The 17,302-nt window shown below is 45.5% G+C and overlaps 1 protein-coding gene across 11 annotated transcripts in view; it reads left to right on the forward strand.

The window, feature by feature from the left end:
* Positions 1 to 15,093, forward strand: part of LOC104010889 (uncharacterized) — a 106,395-nt gene extending 91,302 nt beyond the window's left edge. For 7 of the 11 annotated variants that reach the window (XR_015704472.1, XR_015704473.1, XR_015704471.1 and 4 more), the window contains 2 exons: positions 2,205 to 3,780; positions 7,019 to 11,381. The gene's annotated coding sequence lies outside the window, so the exon portion shown is untranslated. Of the gene's footprint in view, positions 1 to 681; positions 1,307 to 2,204; positions 3,781 to 7,018; positions 11,382 to 13,266 lie in introns of those variants that run through there. The other 4 variants (XR_015704470.1, XR_015704469.1, XR_015704468.1 and 1 more) reach the window with 3 other exon arrangements.
* Positions 15,094 to 17,302: the final 2,209 nt, after the last annotated feature.

Raw genomic sequence — 17,302 nt, forward strand, 5'->3', positions numbered from 1 at the left:
TTGCAGATTTGGTCCTCTGTTGTTGTAAATCATTATAGCCTCAAAGAAAAGTCAGAAGTCAGATTAGATGCTTCTAAACTTTGAAAAGAAACCTGAACTAGAAACCTTTGCAGTCTTCTATTTTCTTCTGTTTGGCCACTTCGATTTTCAGAACCCTTGGTCCATCAAACCACGTTACATCTTTCTTACACCTTTGCTTCTCCACAGTGCTTCCTGCATGGAGCTAGCATCAGAGTTTGTCCAACCTCTAATTTGCCCCATCAGAACACGCAGTAGCATCTAATCTTTCATTAGAAGCAGAAACTTTGTTAGCACTGCTCAAAAAGCACCTTTAACCCAAGACCTTTATTGGAAAACTCCTCTAGTCAGAGCAAGAGCTGGACAAGATGGCACAGGAGTGTCTGCTAGCAGTCCCAGAGGGTTCTTTTTCTTCTTTTTTTCCTTTTAATTCAGCACTTTGACTTAAAACATGCATCTAGCCAAGCTATGCAAAGAGCGGCTTGCTGAGCAGAAGACGTAAGGTAGGATTAGAGGCTCTGCTTAAGAGAAAATCTGCTTCAGCCTAGAGAACAATCCCACCACAAAATAAAATTAAAAGTAATGAGATTTTCCACTGTTAACTTAATAGCAGCAAACCACATGTTCTAAACAATGTTTGTTTGGTTTTTTTTTTTGTATAAGGACTCATTTTTAGTAACAAACCCCAGACCATTAGCCCTGCCATTTTTCCACTGCTGGAGGAAAACGTGGACTCTTGCTGAGTTGTATGGTGAATATCTCAGAGATATTTGAATCTGCCACCAATAAAAAGGCCTCTGAAATGCTAGCATGGAGGAACCAGTTCAAGGTAGAGGAAATGGAAAAAATGGGAAAAAGAAGAAACATCTCTTTGGATCTTTAGCTCTGTTATTTTTTAGATTATATTTCTTCTGGGCTCCCAAAATCTTCAGTAACAAACAAGTTTTCTTTTAAAAAGTATTAAGTTATCAAAACATTTGCCAGGTCCTAATATTAAATCCTAGCAGTCAGCAATGTTTAAGTTCAGCCATATCATTTTGCTGAGTAAGTCCTGTTAAAACTTAAAGTTTTCCCCTCAAAATGATCTTTCCAAATGAGATTGATATTGTGAGAAAAAAAGAAAAAAGAAAAGGACGCCTTCATCATGAGGAATTATGGAATTAATTTTCTTTATACACTCTGTTTGCACAAGACATTTTTGTTAACTCTTAATAAAAATACCATTCAGCTGCTACTTTCATTGTTTTTATCCTGGGACCAATACAACATTGTCATTATTGGATATAAAGTGCTGTAAAAACAAATCTAATTTGTTAAGTTTATTTTGATAAGAAATAAATATAAAGGTAGTGCATAGTTTGTACAGTGCTGCTATCATAGGACTCCTGGGTATAATTTATATAAAGAAAATAAAAAAGCATACATAACTTTCTAGTTGATTTCCTTTAACAGGGCTAATTGAAAACAGTTTCTGTTATTTAAAAGTAATTTATTTTAAATATACTTTTTAAAACAAAGTTCTTATTGATATCCATTTTAAGTATAATATTATCTCAGTGTGGGATACAAGTAAAAGGTCAAACCTTGTAGGAGTATTTTCTGTATGACTCAGTTCTGATCACAGATAAACTTATCGGGGAAACCAAATTAGTTAACCTTTTCAGTACCAAAAGCTTGTTTTAACAGGTCACGACGGTTTCTTTCACAAATACGGAACTTCAAAGCTCATAGTTTTGTTCTGAAACATGAAAAAGAGAGTGCTAATTTCCCTTTTCTCTATCTGATAAAAGGCAAGGGCTAGTGATTTTAACGTGAAATTAGACTTGTTGAGATTCACTATATAGGCACAGTAGGCGATACATTATTCATTTTTAGTCAAGAGCTGTTGTGCATAGTGGTACAGCAACAAAAAGAGGCAATTTTTTACTTCGATTATGCCATTAATTTATGGACTTTGTTAAAGGATATATTTTTTCTTGTCCAGCAGCATAATCCTTATGTATGGATCTGATTACTGGAGCACTGAAAGACGCTGTATGAACAAAATGGCTGCATGTGGCATATCTCTAGGAACCAGCCTCTTTCCATATTGCTTGATAGGTTGTTCAATTCCTGTCCGGTTAACTGGTTTGCAACATTTCTCAGAAGTCCCTTCAGCTCTGCTTCCTTCTTTGTTTCCATTACAGCAGCGCCGACAATTCAATGACTTGGGTTGCTTCAAGCCATGCAGTCAAACTCAACACCAGAAACTGCCCTTCTTTCTTAAAGCCAAACCCGGAGTGATTGAAAGGCTTTAATGGACTTCAGACCTGGGACCACACTCATGTCTGAGAAAAACTCTCTCAGATGTTAATGAGCCGAAGCTCTCTTCATGGCATTCACGCAATCTCACCTCTATCAGCATGATTTAATGTGGTAGCTGGGGGACAGTTTGACTCATGGGAGGTTTTGCCTGCAAACTCACTCCTGCTGCCTTTACTCATTTTGCATAGTATTTACTCTCACTGACTTGCGTGAAGAAGTTGTGCTGCAAGGGATTAAAAGTGGTGGAGTCTTTCTCCAAACAGCTCCCAGAGAGCTACGTTTCAGACATTATCTGGTGGAGAGCTCTCGAGACACAGATACTAATGATATTTCTCATATTCACTGAAGTAAATGCATTAAAAATATCCAAGGGTGAAGATATCTAGAAATCTGCTTTTGAAGGTCAAAGCACACAGAGCATTAGCTGAGCTGTAGGAGTATACTGGCTCTGCACAGCAAAAAGTAAAAACTAAAGTCTGTAAGGCATGTCCTAAGCTGAACTCGAATGGGCTTGGGGTGGAAATTCTGTCAGCCGTGGTCATATGCAGTGAAACATTCGTCTCATGCTGGCAGTGGCAATGAACTTTTTTTTCTTCCATAATTTACAAAATATGAGCAAGTAGGTAGTTAAAGCATTTCAATTCTCCCATGAATGGAATAATTTTACATGGTATTTTCTAAGCAGAAAAATAACTGGCACTTGGGGAATTACTTTGTCACTCTCACAAAATGTAATTTCATCCAAATGGGCAAAATAATGCAATTATCTGGGCAGATAATGCAGCACACTCTCCATACATGGGCAGTGAAGATAGCTTTTTATTCCATGAACAAGAGATGATTGCTCTGGAAAACTTGCTGGGTCACTTTTAATTATTAAAAGAGCAAATTCATGGTTTCTTCGTGGACTAGTCACACTGTATAGTATTTTCTTTTTTGTTCTATTTAAATTTAGATGGGTTATTCATACTTCCTGGCAGTGGTTATAAGAGGAGGATGACTGAGAGTTTGGTAGGTGAGTTAATTGCATTTTTACTGTGTCTCCAGAGCCACCCACTTTCCCTTCATATGACTCGACACCAAAAAGTCCTTACAAGTTTTGCAGAGTGAGACCAAAGTACTGATCTCCTGCATCCCTCCATCTTCTCCTCTGCCCTGTTTTTGCTGCTCCCCTTTTTTCTTCTGCACACTTCTCATTTTTTAGCCCCTCTCACCAGCCCGACACTCGAGTCGCCTCCACACATGCCTCTTGCCTGCAGACACCGGGTGTGATTGACGTCATTTGAGGCCGGGGAGTCAGTAGAGAGTGGTGGCCGCTGACTCAATGAGGTGAAGCCCTGAGGTCCCCAGCAGAACCGCACCTCCAACCCTGTACCCTGAAAATGAGCATGCTCTTAATGTCAGTAAGGAATCGCTTGAACATTGGGACTACTGAAGCCCAGTGGATTTGTGTAACGGGTAAGCCCAAACTGGTGTTGAAGCCATTCTCCCTATTGAAGTGTTATAGCTCCTTCCCCTGACAGTGGGTGTTGGGGGACATAATAGTGTATAGGTTCATATCACAGCCCCACTTTCAGTCAAACTGCTTGCAGAGGTTGTGTATGGGTCTCCTCTCTTCTATTTGGACAATTATTTTCATGTGGCTTTTAGAAGTGCGTGTAACTTTGAGAACTTCGTTGCATTTGGCTCCTTTGGCCAAGGACTTCAGCCGCTTTTCAAAGGGGAAGGGCGCAGCCACGCACACACAGACACTGAAGCTGCCTTACAAAAGAGAGCTAAGTTATAGACAACAGAGAAATCTTTTTGGTGTCCTTGCACTAGGCATTGGTGAGGATTTTCAGGAGGAGTTTTGCCCCAGCTGTGATGTCTCTACATGTTTCTCTTTCTGACTTACACTGAAAGATGATCAGAACAGGCCTGGGATATGCTACTGGTCTCATTATCTGAGATAACGAGAATAAGGGAGATTGCAGATGGCTCAATGCATCTTTTAACAGATATATTAAAAATTGTCCTGATGTCAGAGAAGTACACAAACCCTCTGTGATAAATCGTCCTGGTGCACCTCACAGCTTCTGAATTTTGCTGTACACTCTCCAATGCTTCTGCTCCTAAAAAAGTCTCATTGGCCTGGGCCTTTTAAATAAAGCACTGCCAAAACGTAGCATCACCAAAGTCACCATTTAGTGAGTGGGCAGGGAGGCCATCCCTCTCCCCAGTGCCGCCCCAGGTCGTGGGCATTTGGCATGCTCAGGGCTCCCTCTGATCATGAAGCGACAGCACAGCCCCGCGCTTTGCTCAGCAGCTGAGCACACGCTCCCTTTTCTGCTGCAAGCCTACGACAAGCACGGCTGTCGCACTGCTGTGCTCTCATCCTGCTTGGGAAAACAGTTTCCAGGTTTTAGCAGTCAAACTTGGAGAACTTTAAAGCCTAGCAGTGATAGTTTTGAGCTAGAGGAAGGTTACCTGTTGGTCTTGGGAAAGATATTACCTCTTCCCACAAACCTCACCTCACTTACAGCCTTAGACTATCCTAGCTGCAACAACCGTAAAAGTACCTTCAGCTTTTTATTTTCTTTTCCATTTCAAGCCCTCTAAATTACATGTTGACATTCTCACTCCTAGCTGAAGAGCAGTATATCTCCCAATATTCTTGTCTTTGTGTGGCACGTATGGCACAATGTTGAGGAATATGCCAATAGCAGTGTAATGTGGACTTCACCTGCAGCCAGGTACAAGGCGTGAAAGTTGCAGCGGCTGCCAAAGGACGGGTTTGTAAAGGAGTTGAACACTTTGGACTGAAAACAGGGAACTGAGTGTTTTGAAGGATCGGGGCTTGGAGATTTCTTTTGGCTTCAGCTTCATGCAAAGCTGGAGCATCTCTCACTGACAAAGAAATCAGCCTTTTTGACCGAAGTGATAAACAGTTGATTGAGGGTTTCTGCTTCCCTGCTTCCCACTGCCTCGCATTCCTGAGTATGATGTCCATCATTAGTGATTATGGACCTGAAACCTTTCCACAATTACTGTGGTTGCAGTTCTGTAAATAGGAAGCGGTAGTGAGATACGCTCACTGAGCGTGGTCCTGCCGTGTTTGCGGGTTGTGTGGTCTTCTCTAAACGTTGACTAAACAGTGTCCCACCACAGCTCATTTTTCCCTGAAATATATTATCTCTCAAAAAGCTGAAGCCATACAGTTCGCCCATTGCCCTCCCACTGCATTTTTATGTTCTGAGAACAAGAAAATCAACTTTTTTTTTCCAACTGGGGAAGACAAAATATATGCTTTTAATGTGCTCTTCGACTTATTACCCAGCTGCAGAAAGTGCTCCAGTATGCAAGTACAGGAGATGTGTTTATGTGTCTGGTCATCTCTGGAATGCATAGCCACCAAGTGAAAGGCTGGGAAACTCTTGCGGGACGGCTGTGCTGACAGTGACCTGCCAGCACGGACAGCCTGATCTCTGATGGTGGAGAGGGAACATGGGTGCCTCGGCAGTGCTGAGGGTCTCCCGCATGCTTGGAGGATGCAAGCTGGAAGGATGCTCTGTACATCTCCTGGTGTTTGCTTGAGCAAACAACTGGCACTGAGCAGTTTGTAGGATTGGGCTTCTGCCGGCTGAAGAGAAAAAAACCTCATTTGCCCAGGATTTCTGCGTGTGCAGAAGGCTTACTAGAAGAACTGTTGAAACTAAAATGATCACACATGTCCTTCAGCTTAGGAAGAGGGCTCTAAGTGAGAGCATGTGTGCTCTGACTCTCGGGCTGAGAAAATGTCAGTCTGATGTGCTTGGGAAGTTCATATTGATACAAACAGGGAGGCTCCCTGCTGCCCACAGATTTCCCACATAAAAGTCCTACTGGTAGCCGTGGGAACTTAGCAGCAGCCACGCTGTGGCTAAAATCACCACTCTAAAAACGTAGTGAAATTAGTGTTCATAAAAGTGAAAAACATGCCACAAGAATGAAGATGTTCTGATTCACAGCCATGAAAATTACATGAGTTCTGGCATAAAAAAACCCTAAATTTTGCAGTTATTCTGGCTTTGTAAAGGGATTGCTGGTGAATTTTTAAAAAGTTCCTTTGAGCAAAAATCTTTGGCTTTTCGCAAATCAATTTGTTGCACCAAAACATAAAAAAACCCCCAAGTTATGCCCGTGATGTGATACTGGCTCTTCTCACCAGCGCTGTGGAAAGGGCCGATCCTGTGCTGCACAGTGGCCCCTAGTGAAACTGAGTAGTTTGTTCCAGAGTCTGTGAAATAATTTCCAGCAGCTGGGTTGTTACTAATTTCAGTTCTGCCTTCCGATCTGACCCTCACCTCACTCAAACTGTGCCACTCGCTTCATATATTTTTAAGGCAAATAAAAAAAAAGTCAGGGGAGGGTACGATGGCCCAACAGACTTATCCCAATGTAAATTGAACATGAACCTGGGACCCAGAGGCAAAGGTAATACTAGCAATAATGCAGCTGTTGTAGCTTGATGGTATCATTTAGCACTGTTTTCAGTTTGAAGTTCCCTTTTTTGACTTTTTCTGCGATGCCTACTGTAAGGAGAGGGGATGGCTATGCCAACTGTGACTCCTGCTGCTGGAATTTGGATTTGTATGTTGTATCTCTGTTCCAGTTACAGGGACTCATCCTCAAACAGGTACCATTGTCCCTCACAGCTTTTTTTTTCTTCCACCACAAGGATTTGAAACATCAGCTCTGCAGTCAAAGCATTGGGTGACGCTCTCTCCCTGTGTCCTATCAAGCCTGTTTTCCTCGATTTTCCAGGAGAGATGCTACAAAGGGATGAGCATCACCTTCCCCTTGCCCCTTACGGGGTTCCCTCCGCCACCACGCCGTCTCGTGGAGCAGCCGCCGAGCTGACCCCTCGCCCAGCCGGCTATTGTGCTCGCCGGGCAGACACCACCTTCCCATCCCCACCCCCACACCGGCAACAGCTTATGACAGCAGCAATCTTAAAAATAAAACAGGAAATGATTTCAATAGGGGATGTGGTGGCTGACAGAGAAAAGTGGAGTAGGTCTGAAATGCAGTTGTTCTTTCATGTGAGCACCGGGGCCCTGCAGAAATGTTGCAGGGGAATGAATGTTTGCGCAGCCTTTCATGTGGCGGAGGGACCCGCACATGTTTTTGTTGTTGAGACCTATTGTGGTGGATGTCCTCGTGCCCTGGGTCCGAATGCTGCCGGTGGCAATGTGGCAGCATTTTGCTGGGGCTGCATAGCCCCGGGGCGCTATTGGCACATGCTCGCTAGTGCATGGGCATTGCTCGATGATCTGGCCTGCGTTCGGGCCACCGTGATAACCCCTTGACTTCAACATCGCAACTACTTCCTTGCATTAACTGCAGCTGGGATAGCTGTGCTCTGGGCAGGAAATAATTCACCTGCCCACCACATTCCAGTAGGAGATACCATTTTGATCTGATGCTTGAAGGAAACACCTACCCAACCTGCTATTTCTTCTGAGAAGAACCTTTAGCATCGGATTGAATTATTGAATGGGAAGGCTTCAGATGCCCTGGTTCTACATGTTGCTGAGAGCTCTTCATCCTCCCTGTTTTCTCTTGAGGAATCAACTGGAAGGAAGAAGGGGTCTGGGTGAGCACTGCCCCAGGAACGCCAAGCAGCTGGAGCCTCTCAGGCTAAAAGATGCTTCTTGGCCTCAGAAAGATGAATGTTTTCTTGGAGGTAGCATCTTGGGCTTGGAAATGCACTTTTAATCTGCTTCTACCAGCTTTGTATTTATAGTGAACATTTATTTCTCTCACCAGTTGGGTTAAGTGTTTTTTCCTGCAGCATTCAAATGCTTGGAATAGAGGTTCAATTCCCTCTCTGCCTTCAAACACAAACATACCATATCTGGGTCAGGAAGTCCCTGACCTCCAAATCACTGGAGGTTGACAGAGTATATCATGGTGGTTTTATTATAGGCTTGCCCTGGTCTTGTACTCTTCCCTAGGCGTCTACTATTGCCAGCATTAGAGACGGGATATTGGGCTAGAGGGACCTTTGATCTGACCTTCTATGGACGTTTTTATGGTCTTTTGTCTTTAACTGGGGCCTCCAGAGGCTAATAAAGATTTTGTAAATATAAAGAATTCATCATGATCCAAGAAGTCGTGAGCATAGGAGGGCTCTCCCAGCCCCGCGCTCCCTGGGAGCAAAGGTCTGATAAGAGATGTGGGTGTCTGGCAAGTGCTGATGAAACAACTTCCAAAGTCTATCAGCTGCTAGATAGATGGTCCTCAGTGGGTAATGAAAATAACTGTTTCTGGATACTTCTTAACATACACTTCTTCATACAGTGTAGGATTTAACAATTTCATACAGTATGTAATTTGTCATTTAGGTTTGCTTCTAGCATTGGCCCACAGCCTCATTGGAAACAGCAGATCTACCTATCTCCTTTGGCTTGTTAGTTGGTTTCTTCAAAGGATAAAGAGGTCCCCAAAGAGGTCCCGTGTCCCCCTTGCCAAGCCCTGAAGGCCTGCTGAGAAGCGTGGGTACCGGTGCTTGTTCACTGTTATCTAAGTGGAGCAGCTCCAACATCACGAAGCTGTGCACGGGTGTCAGGCTCGCTGAGACACATGGTGTTTGTGCTGCCACTGGAGATGAGCTCTGAGATATCTTCAGTGCACCAGGAAATGCCAAGGGGGTTTCGAGAGAGCAGAAAAGCATCTGCCGAGACTCCTCTGAGACTTGTTTTCTCTTCTGCCCGGCTCTCCTCTCTGCTTGGTCAGAGGGAGCAAGCGGGACAGAAATCCTTCGTTTAACTCAGTTTTCCTTTCCCCTTTTCAGTTTGTTTTTAAAAGGCATTTCTGCATAAGGCAGAGCACCCTCACAGCTGAGAAAGGACCTCAGCTGGGCAATGAGGAAGGCTTGACCAACTGGCCCCAATACCTAACCCGTGCCTGCCCCTCTCTGATGCTTCTGACCCAAAGCTGCTTAGCCAGATGGGGGGAAAGGAAAGAAAAAGGGCAAATTTGTTCCCACAGGTGATGTGAAAAAAACCCTAAAAACATCAGACAAGGATTTTCAAAAATCCTGTTCATTTTTCCATCTTCCCTTGCTCTTCCAAGCCTAGAAAAATCCCCTTCTGTATGACATTAAGCCTGTAAGAAGTCCTATTCTCTTTTTAGTCAGATGTTGCTGAATAGTTTAGAGCTATGGTTTCCAAGTCCTGCCTGAAGCTGCTTAACCTTCACTTGCTTCATTGCAATCCCTGTGTCCTGAGCTGGAGTTTCAGGATTGACAGTTGTAAAGAAGATGCTATTTTTAAAATCAGGCTCTCCATTCGTGTTTTGCGTACTTCCAAAATACTCCCAAAGATTCAGATCTCTGTGTGCCCAACCCTGCCACCCCCTGTGCCCGAAAGGGTCACCGCCCGGCCTCTGCAGCCAGAGCACATCACCAGCATGGAAAATTCAGTAGAGCTCATCCAGTTACCCTGCGAAGGAAAAAGGTTTTGCTTGCACCGTTGGTGCTTTCCTGCATATTGTACAGCTTTAAAAAATCCTGTATTTTAATCAGAATGAGCAAAGTGTACGGTCCTCCTTAAAAGCTTTCTAAGTGACACACTGCAGCTTAAGAAGAGTCAACAGTTTGCTTAGTGTTATTCAACTGTCAATGCAATATACGGCCTGAAAAAACCACTTCACATTGAAAAACACTCCCTTCCTACAGGAGCGATTGAAATGGCAGGTGGGGATTCTGCTACGAAACTGGAAAACACCCCAGAAGCAAACGCATGACGACTCACAGAGACCATCAGCCTCTTCTAGAAAGTTAAAAGTATCTAAACATAAGTAAGCGCTTTTAAAACTGTTATGGCTGGCTGTGCATGCATCTCACTCGTCTAATCTGCGGGGATCCTTGTTACTCATTCGGGGAGGGCGGTGAAGATCACTGAAGTCAATAGAAAGATACAAAGTGATTTCAGGCAGTTTTAGGTGAGGTCACGCACTTCGCTGCCTCCGACTGCCGGCGTCCTCGGTGTTCACTGCCATCCAAGCCTTCGGTGGCCTCGACAGCTGCTACAGCAGTTTCTGAAATGCAGTGAGAAGACGCAGTTCTGAAGGTTCATGTTTCTGAGACTCCAGCCTGCCCCAGCCCCCTCACACCGCAAGCCAGTGGCTTCTACAAACATGGCCAAGACTATCCCTCCACTGATGGTAGACCAAGTAGACCTGGAAATGAAGGCTTTTGAACTTTTTTTTTTGTAACAAAAAAATAAAGGCTGTTTTTTCTTACCCAGTGTCATAAGGTAGGAAGGTTTATGGAGGGATTAATAGAGTCCTTTACAAATGCCGAAGTCATAAACACGCGCGTGACTTTAGTGCAACCAGGGTCAACAGACAGGATTTGCTGAAAGGCAGCAAACATGTGGGCACACCAAAGTGGATGGATTCAGGGCTGGGGAATAAAAAGGGCAAAACTCCAAAGCTGCAGTTTACTGCCTGGTATTTTTTAACACAAGTATGTCCATAAAATAGTTGGTGTCTGCAGTCATTTTTTGCAAAGCTGGCCGTGGTAGCCGATCGGATTACCCAGAGGCGAACGCTGCACCTGGGCTGTCCGGGCTCTCCCCATGACTGAGGCTGGCAGTGGTGTCCGCATCCCACAAAACCCCACCGGGGAGGACGGGTGCGAGCAGCGGCACCGCTCTCGCTGGGTGCTCCGAAATGGGCTCTGGCTGAGCAAAACAGGGCGCTCTCTGGGGCGGCCGGGCGCTGGCTCGGCGCGGCGGCGGGGACAGCTGTTGAGCGCGCAGACAGCCACCCACCCACAATGTCTGCAATGCACACAGCTGCTGCCTGGCTGCATTACAAAGGTGCCTCCGCGGCAGCACATGGGCCGTCTGCGATACCGGCGGCTGCGAGCCGCGCTCGGGCTGTATTTTACAAGTTCGTTTTCTATGGCGCTGCAAGCACAGGCACGCTTTTATGGCATCTAGAGCATTTCGCTGAATGATTTGGTAGTACGCTACTGACCAGACAGCACATTTCCAGATTTAGATTATAAGAGGAAAACAGCAAGTGGTAGGTTCAAGTGCAGGTCAGTGGATATGTTATACCAGAGCTCCTCTGCCGAGCACTGGAGTACTCGCGCTCCCCTGGGACCAATACTGTAAGCTGTGCTCAATAGAGATGGCCTAAGGTGTTTGCTTTTATGATTACCAGTACCATTCACACTGGGAAAACGCTGTTATCACATTGTAAACATAATTTTTAATATCGCAGAATCTTTTCGGTTGGTATTTGGGCTTCAAATGCGAACGGACAGTGTTCATTTTCTCCTGTTCTCTAGCAGTATTAAGCAGCATTTTAGCAGGAGGTTTTTGTGAAGGAAAAGAAGGGTACAGAGGTGAGAGAATATTCTAAATATGCTGATAGGCTTGTTTTTAAATAACCACTAGTACCAGTGAGCACAGTAGGAGGAGGAAAGCAAAGAAAAGCTGTAACCCAGACCGTGAAAACCAAAATCGATGCTGATGGCCACACTATGGATACACATGGAAAAACAAATACTGCAACGCAATGTCATCGGCATTCAGCATGAACAAGCAGCATTTAAATATCTCACCTGTAATAAAACCTGAGTTTACAGACAGTGTAAAACAACTTACTGACCCAGCTCACATCCACCACCTCCAAGTCAGTGGGAGAGTATCTCCTAATGGTCTGAAGAGCAAAGTGGATCCTGATAATGATGTTTAGTAATTGCAAACTGGCTTTGAATGCTGCAAGGTGTTTTTAGGTTAAATTCTGTTTAGTTAAACCTCAGATCACCTTTTGCAGGGCAATATTCCCTTTAAAGACAGACCCAGGGCTGCATGAGCCCCCTCTCCCTGCTCTCCCAGTGTAAATGGCGATTGCCGCAAGCACGGCAGGTACGATATCACCAGAGAAAGCTGCTTACCGTTTCGTTGCCACAAGGAATAAAGCACCCTTTCTCACTCTCGCTGGGCTGAACTGCTTGTGAAAGCGCAGCCTAGGCCCCAGCCCTTGTTTGCTGAGTAAGATCTGGCCCGTGTAGGAGTTGAGTTAGTCATGAATAACCTGCCCGGAGTTACGGTTCAGGTCACTCACGGCTCTCCCACATCTTTTAATGCAATGGTATTTTTAATGCTGGGGCGCATGATGTCCCTGGAGGTCTCTAATCATGGCTTTTGGGAAGGTGGTCCCTGTCCCTGGGCAGAAAGGGGATGCGAGAGCCGCCGCTGCCCTGGGGAGGCGGGGGGCGAGGGACGGGGACCGCGCCCTCACCGGCGGGGCGGAATCACCTGCCCCAGCACAATGTGCTAACTTGGGCTTTATTTGAAATATTTATTTTTGTGACAGGGAGACTTGGAGTGGTTGGGAAGGTGGGGTATCAGCAGCTTTACAGCTTGAGGCTCTGATGCATCCTTTGGGAAGGCTGGCTTTGGTGTGGCAGCTAAAAACACAATAAAACACACACAGAGTAGCACTTTTAGGCTGCTCAGGCTTGTTTTCCAGGATGGTCTCTTTTTCCCTCACAGCCGCCCAAATCCCAAATTCCTGCCTTAGCTCTTACTCAGACAAACCTCCTACGAACTTACTCCTATCTGGACCAGAACTGACTAAAACCTTCAGGTCTTGACCTAGAAGGTACAAAACAATGTGACATGAAGGTTCACAGAGCTACACCCCTTTCATTTAACCTAGTTTCCATATGACACAGGCACATCTGACTGTGTGACGGTGCGGTGCAAGTAGGGCAGATAATGTTCATTGAGAAGACATTTGTGTTGTGCCTGTGCTTCTTGCAGCACGTCCCACCACAAGGGACCCCTCCTCTCACCCTCACTCTGAGGATGGGGCTGTGCCGAGGTGGGGGAGAAGAGGAAAAAGAAATGTTTAGATCTGTCTTTCTGAAATAAATGGCTTTTTTTTTTCTTTTGCCTCCAGCTTCAACCTTTTTGCACAAGCAAAGTGTGCCAGACGATGCAACAGGCTCGAGTGCCGGGAGGATGGTGGGCACTCCGTGTGCCTGCCTGCTCCCTGGCCAGCCCCTGCCCGCTGCCCTGCCTGGGGAATCCTGCACTTTTGCCCAGCCCTGGAGCAGAGTCCAGCCTCGCAGAGGGGCCACAGCCCCACGCTGTGTGTGGGAGAGCAGTGCTTTGCATTGGGATCTCGGATGCTGCTGGCAGATGAGGAGAAAACCTCAGCGCGTGTAACCAGACTACTCCCTACTGACGGTGCAGCTTGTGTTCCTGAGCAGTGCTAATTATTCGAAGCAAAGCTGGCAAAAATTCAAACTCCCAAACCTTTCCCAGGAGATGCCCTTTCCCTTTTCCTTTCCACATCGTGCTCCGCCGGCAGATCGGGTCGGCCTCTGTGCCCGAACCTGACCTTGGTGGGGCGCTCCCGGCCGCAGCGTGCCATGAGACATGGCGACCTGCTGGCATACACGGGCTGCAGCCATAGGGTGCACAGGCGGTTTCGTGCCTGCGTCTGTCAATGAAAAATTAAATGAATCCTAAAAAGGCGAGAACAGAGGGTGAGAACCAAGGCAATGGTACATTGCTCAACTGTTTTGCTTGCTGTAATTGCTCAGGTTTTAGAGCAAAATAGAAAGCTGTGCTTAATGAATTGCACTACCTTAATGTGTCCTACAGTTAGCAAAGGGTGACAATAGAAACTGGGGGGCATAAATGGGCTGTATGGCTTCGCAGAAGGCCACCCGAAGGACAGAAAGCAAAGGGCTGGCACTGCTGGGAGCAGGTGTCGTGGTGACTGCAGATGCAGCTGCAATTGCGAGCAGCCTTATTTTGAATATGAAAACTTCAAGCTGGAAGGCACAAGGGCTAGCTAAAAGGGGGAAGGAAGAGGAGGAAGGCCCGTGCTAGACATGCTCAAAGCAGTGGAGCTGAGTTAGCATCTCGCTGGCTGAGCGTGGCTTGGCTAATGCCGAGCAGCCAAACAGCCTTCCCGCAACCTTCCCTGTTGCACTGCTTCAGATGTCGCTGTAAAAAACTGCTATCACTGCAAGAGATTAGAAGTATCACACTTCCAGGAAAACCCAAGCAAAAGTAACACGAAAAAGCCTCCCACTATAAATTAATGCATTTGAACAATTGCCTCCTGTCCAAAATCAACAGGCAGAGATAGAGCTGGTTGTCCATATTTCTGCATATTCTGGTCTTTCTATGCCCCCTATTTGCTGCTCATGACTCAGTGACAATTTTATCCTGCTGTTTGTCGAGAGCATGCTATTCCATAAGGTCCTATATCTCAACTTATCAAGAGGCAACTCTCATTCTGTAAAAACAGTTGATAAATTGAATATTTTGATCTGCCTGATCGTTTTAAGTTAATTGTTGGATTATTAAATAAGGATTGAATCCAAGACTGACAGAATTCCCAGTTCTTTGCAGATCTTGGTGATAATGGGCTAGCGGACAATAGAAAATGGGCTCTAAACACCTAGGAGCATAAGTTGCTTTCAATTAGGACTTTGCCTTCTTATGTCTTTGTAAATTATTTTTCATCTCTGTGTTACAGAATTTGCAGCCTTCCTCACAATATGCAGGACTTATTCATAGAAGTAGATCTGTTGTCTTTGAATGGTTGACATGTCTGAAAGTGGCAAAATCTGTCCAAAAATACGTATCAATGATAATTACTATTACTGTTAAATATGTGCAAGTAACTTAAATTATGTATTTTAGCCTCATTAAATAAATACTAGAATTATTTCCATTTTACTTAAATACTCTATTACATAACAAATGTATGCAATAAATAGTAAATCTGTTGTTTACTGCTACTCCTTATTACTATGAGTTTTATGTCTGGTTGTGTTATTAGTATGAGGTCTATTTTCGGTGAAAATTCTTCAAATGTCAAAACATGACTAAAATGCAGCAAACTGCAAGTAAAACAACCACATTTGTAAGAATGCAAAAAGCGCTTTGGTGAATTGTTATCTTTACAGTGGTATCTTTGCTCTATATATTTACACAAATACACAGAAAAGTATTATATATTAATTACACAGGAAAATCTTACTCATCTCAGTAGAAAAACAGGATAGAGATTTCACATGTGGCTCAGCTCTAGGACGATGTGATATTAGTGTCTGTGCTGTTTTCAAGATGCAATTTATCTAACACTGGAAAAGGGTATGGTTTGGCTGACTAAACTCTGGAGTGATGCTGAATGATAAAAATGCTAAGGGGAATTTTTGGGGCGTCTAAAAGACAACGTATAAGACTCTGTAGGTGTAAAAAAAACCAAAAAGACTTTTTCTGGTGGTTGTATAAAAAGCTTACTGACATTTTATGACACAGACTAACCTCCCCCCATACCTTTAACCCCCCCTCCCAAAACGTAGCTGCCTTAAAAATGAATGCAAGCTCGCTTGCATAGAGGTGTTATTTTGGCACTTTGGCTCATCTCGCCCCTCCTTGAGAGTTTTGTTCTACATTTAGTGTCCTGAACTGGAGCAGGCTGTAGCATATATAGGCATGGCCAGTGAGAAGGGCAAGCAGACAAACCCAACAGCTCATCTGGGATATGCACCACTAGTTATCTGCAAAACACTTGGCATTGCAGACGTTTTTGCTGAGGCAAACCCTGCACTAGTTGCAAATGCTGGGGAGGGAGAGCTGTGCCGACCCCACCCTGCCATGGGGTCTGCCCCGGGCGAGGGACCCCACCCTGCCATGGGGTCTGCCCCAGGCAAGGGACGGCTCCTTGGCTGCAGGGAAGTGCCGAGCCAGCTGGCTTCTGGGAAAAGACCTGCCAAAGAAAGGCTGCCTGAGCTAAGAAAGCCCCCAGTACTCAGAGGCATGGTGTGGAAATAAAGGTCAGCGGGCTGGTGGGGATGCTCGTGAGAGCAGCACACTGCAGGAGAGATTTGCATCAGGGGAAGCACATTTTGCATAATGGTGATGGATGGGTCTAGATGGTGACGGATGGTCTTCTCCAGCATTTGCTCCTCCAAGTGGGCTGGCTCCTCTCTGAAGTGAAGCTGGGGTATGGGGACACTGTTGTTAACGCAGAGGTCTGATCTAGCTCAGACCCGGGATTCCCAGTAAGCCCCCCACCCTGTCTCGTCTGCATGCTGGAGGTCTCCATGAAGCCCAGGGCTCCCTGATCTTCCTCCTGGGCTGCCCAGGTGCAGCCAGGGGTGGCAGCCTGGCCCTTGCAGGGTCCTGCACCGTGAGGAGGCTCTGGGTAGGATTCATCCCAGCCAGTTGGTGGGGAGAAGGACTTACTCATGCAGGTAGATTTGGATCTTCACGGGATTATTGAAGTTATTCTTCACAAGGACCTTTTGGTTTTGGCTTGAGAGGGAGCCTGATGTGAGCAGGGCTCTGCTCTTACCTCCCCAAAGTCACGCAGGCGGAAATGCCCACTTTGACCTAAGCTGCCACTCGCTATGGGTGTGCAGACAGACGGTGGCCATAGGTCTTAGCGGAGGTAAGCGTACCCCTAGGTCAGCTCCTTCTCTTGCAGTGTAGTCCCAGACCTTTGGACATGAACCCTTTCCCATCTCTACCTACCAGTGTTTCAGGGCCTTGCTTCACCAGGAATGGGGAAATCCAGGTCCACATATTGGGTTAAGGAGCACGAAGGGATCTTGTTTTCTGTGGTACAAGGTCTGGACTTCCTGCTCTCTGATGCTGGACATTCATTTCAGGCCACCAGAGCAAAGATGTGATTGCTGCTGATCTTCATGGAGTCCCAGGTCTGTGCTGACAACTTTCCCAAAAAAGCTTTGCTGCTTTCTCTGGTAGTCCTAGCCCCTGACTACGCAGGAATCCCAGCTGTGAATAGTTTTTGAAAAATAGCTTGGCTCCAGCACAGTAATTAAAAGCTTGAGAAGTCAGTGGTCCTTTTCCATCCCCCCAGTTTCGTAGAAAGCACCTTGGGAACCAAAAAAGAGTACAATTATAGTTGAATCTTGGGATTTCTTCAGCAAGAGGACTTCAGGAGT

Source organism: Nipponia nippon, unplaced genomic scaffold, assembly GCF_047370975.1.
Source record: "Nipponia nippon isolate SJK-2023a ecotype South Korea unplaced genomic scaffold, ASM4737097v1 scaffold_2, whole genome shotgun sequence".
Taxonomy (NCBI): Eukaryota; Metazoa; Chordata; class Aves; order Pelecaniformes; family Threskiornithidae; genus Nipponia; species Nipponia nippon.